This window comes from Arachis hypogaea, chromosome 15 (assembly GCF_003086295.3).
Source record: "Arachis hypogaea cultivar Tifrunner chromosome 15, arahy.Tifrunner.gnm2.J5K5, whole genome shotgun sequence".
Classification (NCBI taxonomy): domain Eukaryota; kingdom Viridiplantae; phylum Streptophyta; class Magnoliopsida; order Fabales; family Fabaceae; genus Arachis; species Arachis hypogaea.
In genome coordinates, this window is record NC_092050.1 from 2,270,031 (window position 1) to 2,282,718 (window position 12,688).

A 12,688-nucleotide genomic window follows, 5' to 3' on the forward strand; every position below is an offset into this window, starting at 1 on the left:
AAATCTTGTGCTATCCGCCATATTACACAAACTTTTATAAATGGCTTCTCCTTCCTTGTCCTTTTTCTGCAGTACATAAAAAGAGAATATATCAACATAAATATTGGACTTAGCAATTTGCATATTTCTTGCATGTCCTTCTTTAGATGGGGTGGAAAACAGAAAATATAATTGAAGCTAATTTAAACAGCAAATGAACCATCCATGAATTCAAAGTCAATCATAGTTTTGATTCATGTTTTTTTTTTCTAGATAATATTTTCTCTTTATTGTGGTGTGCCTTATTATTTACAAGTATGAAGTTTTGTTTTACAGCTAAAAATTTCTCATCCCAAGTATTGTGTTTTAATATCTTAAAGAACTTGACAGAAAAAAGGTTCCAGAAACTAAATAAAAGGTTATATAGCTTCCTCTTTTCAAGTGAAAAGCACAATCTATTCTTAATATATAAAAGTAGATGGATAAATTTATCCACGTTATTTTTAGAAGATTTTTCTCTTCCTACTAATTTCATGTCAGCAAAATCGCTTACTTGGCAAAACTTTAGAATCTATGCAAATTAGGCTGCAAAATTACAAATGACAATAATTAGAAATTAATAGTGTCTAACCAAATTTGTAACCTACAAGAATTGATATCCCTATATTTATTATATCTTACCGTTATAATTATAAACAATCTATTCTTAATAAACATCCATATTACAAATGTCATAATAATCTATTAATCATAACGAACATGTTTGGTAACCAAAGAAAATTAGCCAAAAACAGCCATAACTTGCCTTATTTAGCATTTATTAATTGTTGCGACAATTAATGAATGCTAAATAAGGCAAGTTTTGGCTGTATTTTTTGTTTCCCTAACATTACCCATTTCTTCAAATAACATCAAACTTAGCACAAGAAATTTATTTTCGCACTACACATCTCAAATGAAGAAGAGTCACTTTGCTTAGAAAAGATTATATTAGTTGAAAAGGTACAAAACAAACATATTTATTATATTTTTAAATTAAATTTACGTAAAAAAAACTTTAATTATTTTGGCTTTTTAAACTTTTTATATTATTTTATAATACTTTATATATAATTGTATTTTAATATCGTTAAAATTATACTTCTTTCAATATGCTATTCATTGTTCCATTTTAACCAATTATTAACTATGATGGTTTCAGTGGCTAAGAGAAGGGGGGTTGAATCTTAGCCCCCTTTTTGCTTGAAACACTTGCTGACCTTCAGAGAGGACTTTTTTGTTTTTGCTCGTCACTGGACACGAGCAACTTTGTTTTGTCTCGTCCCTTGCCACGAGACTTTTCTTTTTGTCTCGTCACTTGGCACGAGATAATTCTGGTTTTTGCTCTTGTGTATTTGAAAACAGAAATGGAGTAGAAAGGAGAAGAAGATTGCACCCAGATATATCTTGGTTCGGCTGCTAAGTGCAGTGTAGCCTACATCCAGTCTCCATCACAAACATGATGAAATTTCACTATAATCAATCTAATTACAACTTGTAAAGTGCTAACCCAACTTACAAGGGGATTCCCACAGAATCATGATATACAACATAGATGAACAAAGGACCTCTAAGACATCTATGGCTTTTTCTTTTAATTTTGCACTCTCTGCCTTTTTCCGCTCTATGGCTTTTTCATACAAACCTCACTTGTTTGCCTTTTTTCATGAGACTCAAGACATGACAAAATTAAACAAAAAATTACAAAACAGAATACATTGAAGGAGAAGAGAAATCTGTTAGCTCAGGTAGCTCTGAGAACTCTGTGTCTTGCACTCTCAAATTTTCTCCTTGCTTCAAACAGTGGTTGTTCCCCCTTTTTAAAGAAGAGGAAAACCTCCACACTTGAAGCCAAAACCGAACCAACTTCTTCCTCCTTCAACAAACACAGAACCGGTTCGGCCACACAGAGAGAGAAGAGATAACCATGCATTAACCAACATGCAATTACCTCTAGTCCTTTCTTGATCATCACCCTTCATCAATCCGGGCTCTCCATCCTTGGCTTGCTCTCTAAGATGAATTTCTGGCCCTTGATGCCTCATGATGATAATGACTTCATCTGCTTCAATCTCTGCCTTCAACCATCACTTCGCCACTCTAGCTACTCCCTGTGGTGGTTGAGCAGAATCAAAGACAAGCCATGCTTCAAGAATCTCTTCTCTTGGCCGAATCTTCAACTTCCTTTTCTGAGCATGAAGAGCTCAAGATTACCTCACCAAATCTAACCACATTTGGTGAAAATCTCAGCCACATCTCATTTTTATTTTAGTATGTTTTCTTGCCATCATTAGCTTGATGGTCTTGATGCATGCAACCTCTTCCTTTTCTTGGTTGAAGAACATTTCTTCCATTGTTTCCTGGATAAGGACCGAAGAAAGAAGAGGAAAGAGATGAGAGAGAATTAAAGAATCTGAAGAAAAGCAATGTAGAGTGGTTAAACACATTAATTGAAAGTAGCTTGCTTTTACTTCCCTTAGAGTGGCGTGCATAATCATAATAGCCATCAAAGCAATCTCCTCTCTCTTTCTTATGTTTCCAATGCATTAAATTAAATTTGAATTCCATCCAAAGTGAGAAATGGAATCCGTTGGAGGCAAGCAACCAAATTCAAAGAGTTGGGTTTTTCATCAATGTGCCTCAATCCCATTTTTTCTTTCGGACCATGCATGCTAAACAAATTGGGCTTGTGACATTATTTAAATTTCTGGCCCAATAGTAACATTTGCTTTTCTGATGAAATTTGGAACTTGCACAAAGCAATTGGAAAGCATGTAACATACTTGGGCTTAGAGCAATCAAAATCGTTTGGGCCCAAGTAACATCAAATCAGCCATATTCATCATATATTATCAAAACCAAAGGCTGAATGTATTTTGGGCTTGCACCAGAAAATTGTTTTCGGCCCAATATTAAACCTGAACAAAATTATTTTAATTAACACATTAATCAAGATTAACTTAATAACTTTGCTGTTAATAATGTTTGATCATCATCAATTTAGTTTAGAGTTTTCCAAACTCATCAATCTCCCCCTTGATGACAAACATTATTAAAATTGAAATGGAAAGAAATTTAGAGATTGAGTATAGAGTACTCCCTTTAAATATTTGAATTTCTCCCCCTTTCAAAATGTCACATTGCTCCCCCTAGATGTATGCTTATATTACTTAGGGAAGCACTTAATTTGTAACATTTAAATCAAACTTCAGGTAACAATGTTATTTAGCATCTTTTATAATGCTAAATGCTTGATTTATGAGCAGTTTTAATTGATAATCAAAACTCATTTGATATCATAAACTGATTTACTGCTCAAACTTCAAAAAGTATCCAAATATTTTTCAAGCATTTTCCTGTTTAGGATATCAGAGCAAAACAACATGATGAAAAATATTTGAAGAACAAAACAAGGCAGTTTTGATATTTTACACAATTTAAAGGAACTGCCAAAGATAAATTTTCAATCCAACAAGTTTATCAATGATGAATCAATAGCCAGGCATCAAAATAAATCAAACATCATTATAAACCAAATGCCAAATAAACTAATCATGATAAACCAAAAACTAAATGCAGTTCAAACAGCAATGACCATAGTAAAACCAATGCAATAACAACATGCATTTTTTGAACAAGGGTGATCATGAATTTTCAATTTGAAAATTTCATCCCCTGTTCCCCTGTTTTCCAGCCCTTGTTTCGTTCCAATTTCAATTTTGGAACCTAAATTTCTTCCCCCTTTTGTCATCACGGGGGCACCTGCACAAAACATGATTATCATAGCAGAATATTCAAGATAAAGTAGCAAAAGTATATCACAGTATCCTAGAGATTATCCTAGAGCAGTGAGTATCAAGTCATGCTCATACAAAAAAAAAAAAAAAAACAGATTGAGCCTAATGGAGCCAATATCAAACAAAATAAACACAGTTACTAATCATCAGAAAAATGAATATCTTCTTCCTCAGCGCCTCCTTTACTATCATCTCCCAAATCCTTTTTAAGATGTTCCAGCATCAGTTGACCCTTTCTTTGCAATTTTTCCAAGCTTTCTCACTTTCATAAGCTTGCTTGCGGGCCTCTTTGTGAGATCGAAACATCATGTCCGCCATGTTTGAAAATTCTCCCAAAATCTGTTGGATGGATTTGATGGTTTTGGAAGATTCTGGCCTGCCTTCATAGTCACTATCCGATGCAGCAGATTTTTGCCCTTTGGTTTCCTTAGTCGCTCCTCCTCCTCGGATTAAAGACACCTTGTTTTCTACAGTCTCATTCAACAAATCAACTTTAAAGTACTCAAAAATTCTAGTTAGAAACATACCATAAGGCAGGTTGGCCTTTCTGGTGCTTCTAACAGAATCCCACATGTGCCTAATCATAATATAACCAAAGGAGATAGGGGTAGAGGTAACCAAAGCAAACAATATGAGACAGTCAGAAAATGTTACTCGGTTGTGTGAGCCACTTTGGGGAGTCAGAATATGAGTGATGATTCGGTGAAGCAGGGAATTGACTGGTCCAAGAGCTTTGTGGGTTGGGATAGTGCCATGCAATCCAGAGAGATTCTCACAAATGTGCTGGAGAACAGTTTTGTGTGAAACGCCAACTTGTGTGTCCCATTTCTCCACCATATATGCTCGTGGTCCTTCATCCTTGAAGCCCAGGGCCGCTCCAATTATTTCAGCATCAAGGGCTATTTGAACCCTTTTGACATAGGAATGTAGGGTACTGTCAATGAGCCGCATATTGGCATAAAACTCTCGAACAAGACCAGGGTAGACTGGTTTCTTGATAAGGAGCAAAGGCTTCCAGTTGAGAAGTTCAAACGGAGAGGAAATGTTGATGCCCTTGTTGTCGAGATTTTCGAGGCTAACAAGATAGGTTGTGCACAAATGGCGCTTCTCCACAACCTCTTGGTGAAACTCAAAAGAGGTGCAAGAGTTAAATCTGCTTGGATCAAAGTGAGAGTGAGTCTTGCCATACTTGTCTCTGAATTCCATGGATTCCAGGTTTGGAGGTTCAGTCGTGTCATTGAGTGCAAACCCCTGATTTTTCTGTGAGCTTTTTCCGGGGGTAGTTCTCTTCGGTGATGAGGGTGGAGGTGAAGGAGTGGAAGTATGAGATTCTTGCTCTTCTTCTTCAACTACAGGTTTCTTGTTCTTGCCTCGGCCTGAACTTTTGTGGGCAATCACCTTCTTTCTCATGGTGGTTGTTTGTTTGGACGGTGGTGAAAGAGAAGATGATGATGTTGAATGAATGTGGATATGAGTGTGGGTTTGAGGCGTTGATGGTTTTCGAGAAAGAAGAATTCTTTCACTCTTTCTTGGCGTGGTTTTCTTTTTCATGGTAATGGAGGAATGAAATATGAAAGGGTGAGGTTGATAACCGAGTTGAGTGGGAGAGAAGCAAGGTGGGTGACGCATTAAATGAGGCTTGGAGAGAGAATATGATGGAAATAATGATCATTAGTGGGTGGTTAATGACCATTATGTGGTGGTTATTACCCAAAAGGATGATTTCCCTTTTAACTTTTGAAATCTAAAACTGAAAAGTTGTTGCCTTAAATCAAGGGATTAGATGGAGAGAGGGATTTGATTTGACAATAACCACTTCCAAGAAGATATGATGACACAAGGAAGAAGATTCTTATTTGTATGGAGAGATAACTAACAAAACTGTTATGGTGGGGTCATGAAATTTTGGTGGGGCCCATAAAATTTGAATTCTGCGTTGCCTCCCCCTTGACCACAGCTCTTCCATTATGCCATTATTTTCATCTCGTCCAAACCTACGAGCAAAACAGAGCAGAGTCACATATTTACAGATTTTCAATGAAACTTAAATCAAACATTCCCAAACTTTTTCTTAATGTACATAATCTGTCTTCACAGAGAGGTTTTGTAAAAATATCAGCAATTTGGTCTTCAGATTTTACAAATTGAATATCAATAGTACCCTTTTGCACATGTTCCCTAATGAAATGATATTTTATCTCAATATGCTTAGTTCTTGAGTGCAGAACAGGATTTTTTGAAATGTTTATAGCACTTATATTATCACAAAATAAGGGTATACTATTGATTTTTAATTTGTAATCTTCCAATTGTGTTTTTAACCAAATTAATTGTGAGCAACAAGCAGATGCGGAAACATATTCGGCTTCAGCAGTGGATAGAGCCACTGTGGCTTGTTTCTTGCTTGACCACATGTTGAGTGAGCTTTCAAGGAAGCAACACATGCCGGAAGTGCTCCTCCTATCCACTCGATCTCCCGCATAATCTGCATCACAAAACCCTACTGCACAAAAGTCATCAGATTTAGGATACCATAATCTATAATTACAAGTTTCCTTAATGTATCTAATGATGCGCTTAACAGCCGTAAGGTGGGATTCTTTTGGATGAGATTGAAACCTTGAACATACACCCACACTTTGGACTATATCAGGTCTAGAGGAGGTAAGGTACATAAGTGAACCTATCATTCCTCTATACCTTGTTTCATCCACATCTTGGCCATCATCATCCTTTTCAAGTTTAGTATTGGGATGCATAGGGGTGCCCATTGATTTGGAGTTTTCTAGGCCAAACATTTTGATAAGTTCTTTTGCATACTTTCCTTGATGAATAAAAGTACCACTAGGAGTTTGCTTAATTTGGAGGCCAAGAAAGAAAGTTAGCTCTCCCATTAAACTCATCTCAAACTCACTAGTCATGAGTTTTCCAAACTCTTCACACAAGGAAACATTGGCCGATCCAAATACAATGTCATCAACATAAACTTGAACAAGAAGGATATCATCATTAGATGCTTTAATGAATAGAGTAGTGTCGATGGTTCCCATTTGAAAATGATTTTCCAACAAGAAGGCACTAAGCCTTTCATACCAAGCTCTTGGAGCTTGTCTAAGGCCATAAAGAGCCTTAGTTAGTTTAAAAACATAATTTGGAAACTCTTTATGTTCAAAACCGGGGGGTTGAGCCACATACACTTCCCTATCAATAAAGCCATTAAGGAAAGCGCACTTAACATCCATTTGAAACATTTTGAAACCCTTATGGGCAGCATAGGCAAGAAGCAACCTAATTGCTTCCATTCTAGCTACCGGAGCAAAAGACTCATCAAAATCAATACCCTCTTCTTGATCGTAACCTTGGGCCACTAATCTAGCCTTGTTACGAACAACTTGTCCATCCTCACCAAGTTTATTTTTAAATACCCACTTAGTACCCGTTACCTTCTTACGATCCGGATGAGGTACTAGTGTCCAAACCTTATTCTTGTCAAATTGAGCAAGCTCCTCTTGCATGGCCTTGACCCATGATGGATCTTCAAGAGCTTGTTTGATATTGTTGGGCTCCATTTGTGACAAGAGAGCAAGGTTGCTAGGTTCGGTTTGCCTTTTGGTGGAGGATCTTGTGGTTATACCTTGAGAGGGATCACCAATGATAAAGTCATGAGGATAGCCCCTTATGGACTTCCATTCTCTAGGCTTTCGGACAGGTGTTGAGCTTTGATGAACTTCTGGTGGACTCACTATTTCAGTTTCTCGTCCCTGCTCAGGAGACAAATTGGAAAAATCTCCTTCAATCTGACGAGACAAAACTGGACTGGCAGATTCTTCATTTTGGACAGATTTGGGATTTTCTTTGCTTGTTCCAGCTCCTTCTCCATCTGAATCATTGTCTATCACAGTACTGGGAATTTAGAATCACAAAAGGCAACATGTATGGATTCTTCTATTGTCCTATGCTCCTTGAGATAAACTCTATAGGCCTTGCTTGTGGTGGAATATCCAACAAACATTCCTTCATAGGATTTTGGATCAAATTTTCCAAGATTTTCTTTATTATTAAGCACAAAGCATTTGCATCCAAAAACATGAAAGTACTTAAGATTTGGAGGGGTTCCTTTCCATAGCTCATAAGGGGTTTTCTTTAACCCTTTTCTAATGATTGTTCTATTCAAAATATAACATGCTGTGTTCACAGCTTCAGCCCACAAAAATTTAGGAATCTCATTCTCACATAGCATAGCCCTAGTCATCTCTTGAAGGCTTCTATTCCTTCTCTCAACCACCCCATTTTGTTGGGGAGTTCTAGGACATGAAAAGTTATGAGAAATTCCTAAATCATCACAAAATTTTTCAAAATCTTGATTTTCAAATTCCCTTCCATGATCACTTCTCAAATGAGCAATTTTTAAATCTTTTTCATTTTGAATTTTTTTGCAAAGAGTGGAGAAGGTATGAAAGGCATCATTCTTATGAGCAAGGAAAAGTACCCAACCAAATCTAGAGTAATCATCTACCACTACAAGACCATAGTGTTTTCCTCCTAAACTTTGAGTTCTAGTAGGACCAAAAAGATCAATATGTAACATCTCCAATGGCCTTTTGGTTGAGATTCCATCTTTTGATTTAAAGGAAGATTTTACTTGTTTACCCAATTGGCAAGCATCACAAGTAAGATCCTTATCAAACTTGATGTTTGGAATTCCTCTAACCAAATTCTTTTTAATTAGCTTAGAAATTTGGTACATGCTAGCATGTCCCAACTTTCTATGCCAAAGCCATTTTTCAGATTCAATGGATGTAAAACATGTTACATTTTGTTCCTTTAAATCCTCAAGAGTTAATCCATACACATTGTTGCATCTCTTGGCTTCAAATAAAATATCCCCAGTTTTCTCACAAACAACCAAACAAACAAACTTTTTAAAGATAACATCAAAACCTAAATCACACAATTGACTAACACTAAGTAAGTTATGTTTCAAACCATTTACAAGAAGCACATCATTTATACAAGAAGAAAAGTTTTTACCAACTTTTCCAACAGCCACTATTTTTCCTTTTGCATCATCACCAAAAGTGACAAGTCCTCCATCATACTCATCTAGCTTTATGAAGAATGTTGTCTTTCCGGTCATATGCCTAGAACATCCGCTGTCCATATACCACATGTTCTCCTTTCTTTTGGATGCTAGGCACACCTACAAAACAATGCTTAAGAGACCTTAGGTATCCAAATCTTTTTGGATCCTTTTACGTTAAACCATCTTCTATGTCCTAAGCCATGTAATCAAAAACAACTTTACAAACTTTATCACCAATCATTCTTTCACCAAAGAAACATTGAATAGGAAAGTGTCCATTTCGATTGCATAGCCTACAAAATCTTGGAGTTGCTGTTTTGTTAAAGTGAGTTGGGTCTTGATACTTTGTATCATTTGAAGATGAAGCAATGTTTTCAAAATGTGATTTTTCAGATTTATAAAACCCCAACCCAGCTTTATCATAAAGAGGTTTTTGACTAGCCAAGATTTGATTCAAATTTTCAGAACTTTGGGTGAACTTGGCTAAGTCTTCTTTAAGTCTTTTAACCTCTTTAAGCAACTCTTCATTTTGCTTAAAACAATCCACATATGCAAGGACAGAATGGTCACTTTCACAACTTCTAACTTGGGCTCTTAACTGCTTGTTCTCTTCAACAAGATTACAAGCAGTTTCGGCCTCTCTCACTTTTTCTTTTAGAAAACTGTTTTCAGCTTGAAGAATGGTAATTTGTTGTTCAAGTTCTTGATTTTCTAGCAGAAAGCATCTTATTTTTTCAGAAAGGTGGTCTATCATAATTCATAAGATGAAGATCTTCAGTGTCGGGGTTATGAAAGACTACCTGATTTACATGATCTGCCATAAGGCACTGTTGAGACTTGGTCTCTGATTCTTCATCATCATCATCTGAGTCATTTTCCAACTCTTCCCATGAAGCCATTAGTCCTTTCTTCTTTCCTTTTCTCGGCTTTTCTTCCTTCTTCAACTTGGGACAATCAGATTTGAAATGCTCCATTTCCTTGCAATTGTAACAGATTACTTTGCTAAGGTCTTTCTTCATCCTCTTTGAGCTACTGCCTTTGCCTTTGAGCTTTGCCATTTTCCTGAATTTTTTTGCAAACAACAACACAAACTCATTTTCAGAAGAGTTATCACTGGATTCATCATTCAGAGGGTTAGTCACAGAAGAAAAAGCAATTCCTTTCTTTTTTGAATCTTTTTTTAAATAGGAGTTTTCAAAAGCAAGAAGATTTCCTCTCAAATCATCAAGTGTCATGGAATCTAAGTTACTACTCTCAGAAATAATTAAAGCTTTTGTTTCCCACTCTTTTGTGAGACATCTCAACACTCTTCTCACTAGCACAGATTCTGAATGTGTGATTCCAAGAGCATCTAAGCCAACAGTGATGGTATTGAACCGTTCGAACAGTTCATCAATGGACTCTCCTTCCTTCATTGCAAACATTTCATATTCCCTGTTTAACATGTCTGTCTGAGTTTTCTTTACAATGGTAGTTCCTTCATGAGTGATTTGCAACTTGTCCCAGATTTCCTTTGCCGTTGTGCATCGTGATACTCGTCGGTACTCCTCAAAGCTGATAGCACAGTTGAGCAGATTGGTTGCCTTGGCATTTAACTCCACCTTCTTCCTATCTTCCTCGGTCCAGCTTGCTTCTGGTTTAAGAGAGATTACTCCTTGAGCATTTGTGGTAGTTGGAAATTTAGGACCTTCCAAGATGATCTTCCAAAGTCTGTAATCCACGGCTTGTACAAATATCTTCATCCTCTCCTTCAAATAGGTGTAATTTTTTCCATTGAAGAGGGGAGGTCTGTTGCTTGATTGACCTTCAGCCAGATTGTATGACAACACACTTGCGCCACTGTTTTCTGCCATGAGGATCTTTACTCCAAGCTGCAAAGCTTGATCTCTTTGAGACCAAGCTCTGATACCAATTGATGGTTTCAGTGGCTAAGAGAAGGGGGGTTGAATCTTAGCCCCCTTTTTGCTTGAAACACTTGCTGACCTTCAGAGAGGACTTTTCTGTTTTTGCTCGTCACTGGACACGAGCAACTTTGTTTTGTCTCGTCCCTTGCCACGAGACTTTTCTTTTTGTCTCGTCACTTGGCATGAGATAACTCTGGTTTTTGCTCCTGTGTATTTGAAAATAAAAATGGAGTAGAAAGGAGAAGAAGATTGCACCCAGATATATCCTGGTTCGGCTGCTAAGTGCAGTGCAACCTACATCCAGTCTCCATCACAAACATGATGGAATTTCACTATAATCAATCTGATTACAACTTGCAAAGTGCTAACCCAACTTACAAGGGGATTCCCACAGAATCATGATACACAACATAGATGAACAAAGGACCTCTAAGACATCTATGGCTTTTTCTTTTAATTTTGCACTCTCTGCCTTTTTCCGCTCTATGGCTTTTTCATACAAACCTCACTTGTTTGCCTTTTTCCATGAGACTCAAGACATGACAAAATTAAACAAAAAAAATTACAAAACAGAATACATTGAAGGAGAAGAGAAATCTGTTAGCTCAGGTAGCTCTGAGAACTCTGTGCCTTGCACTCTCAAATTTTCTCCTTACTTCAAACAGTGGTTGTTTCCCCTTTTTAAAGAAGAGGAAAACCTCCACACTTGAAGCCAAAACCGAACCAACTTCTTCCTCCTTCAACAAACACAGAACCGGTTCGGCCACACAGAGAGAGAAGAGATAACCATGCATTAACCAACATGCAATTACCTCTAGTCCTTTCTTGATCATCACCCTTCATCAATCCGGGCTCTCCATCCTTGGCTTGCTCTCTAAGATGGATTTCTGGCCCTTGATGCCTCATGATGATAATGACTTCATCTGCTTCAATCTCTGCCTTCAACCATCACTTCGCCACTCTAGCTACTCCCTGTGGTGGTTGAGCAGAATCAAAGACAAGACATGCTTCAAGAATCTCTTCTCTTGGCCGAATCTTCAACTTCCTTTTCTGAGCATGAAGAGCTCAAGATTACCTCACCAAATCTAACAACATTTGATGAAAATCTCAGCCACAACTCATTTTTATTTTAGTATGTTTTCTTGCCATCATTAGCTTGATGGTCTTGATGCATGCAACCTCTTCCTTTTCTTGGTTGAAGAACATTTCTTCCATTGTTTCCTGGACAAGGACCGAAGAAAGAAGAGGAAAGAGATGAGAGAGAATTAAAGAATCTGAAGAAAAGCAATGTAGAGTGGTTAAACACATTAATTGAAAGTAGCTTGCTTTTACTTCCCTTAGAGTGGCGTGCATAATCATAATAGCCATCAAATCAATCTCTTCTCTCTTTCTTATGTTTCCAATGCATTAAATTAAATTTGAATTCCATCCAAAGTGAGAAATGGAATCTGTTGGAGGCAAGCAACCAAATTCAAAGAGTTGGATTTTTCATCAATGTGCCCCAATCCCATTTTTTCTTTCGGACCATGCATGCTAAACAAATTGGGCTTGTGACATTATTTAAATTTCTGGCCCAATAGTAACATTTGCTTTCCTGATGAAATTTGGAACTTGCACAAAGCAATTGGAAAGCATGTAACACACTTGGGCTTAGAGCAATCAAAATCGTTTGGGCCCAAGTAACATCAAATCAGCTATATTCATCATATATTATCAAAACCAAAGGCTGAATGTATTTTGGGCTTGCACCAGAAAATTGTTTTCGGCCCAATATTAAACCTGCACAATTTTATGAAGTCATTTAATTAAGTAATTAGAATATTAATTTTGAATTACTGCTAATAAACTTTTCGCCATTTTCGGTACGTTAGTATATATTAATTGTT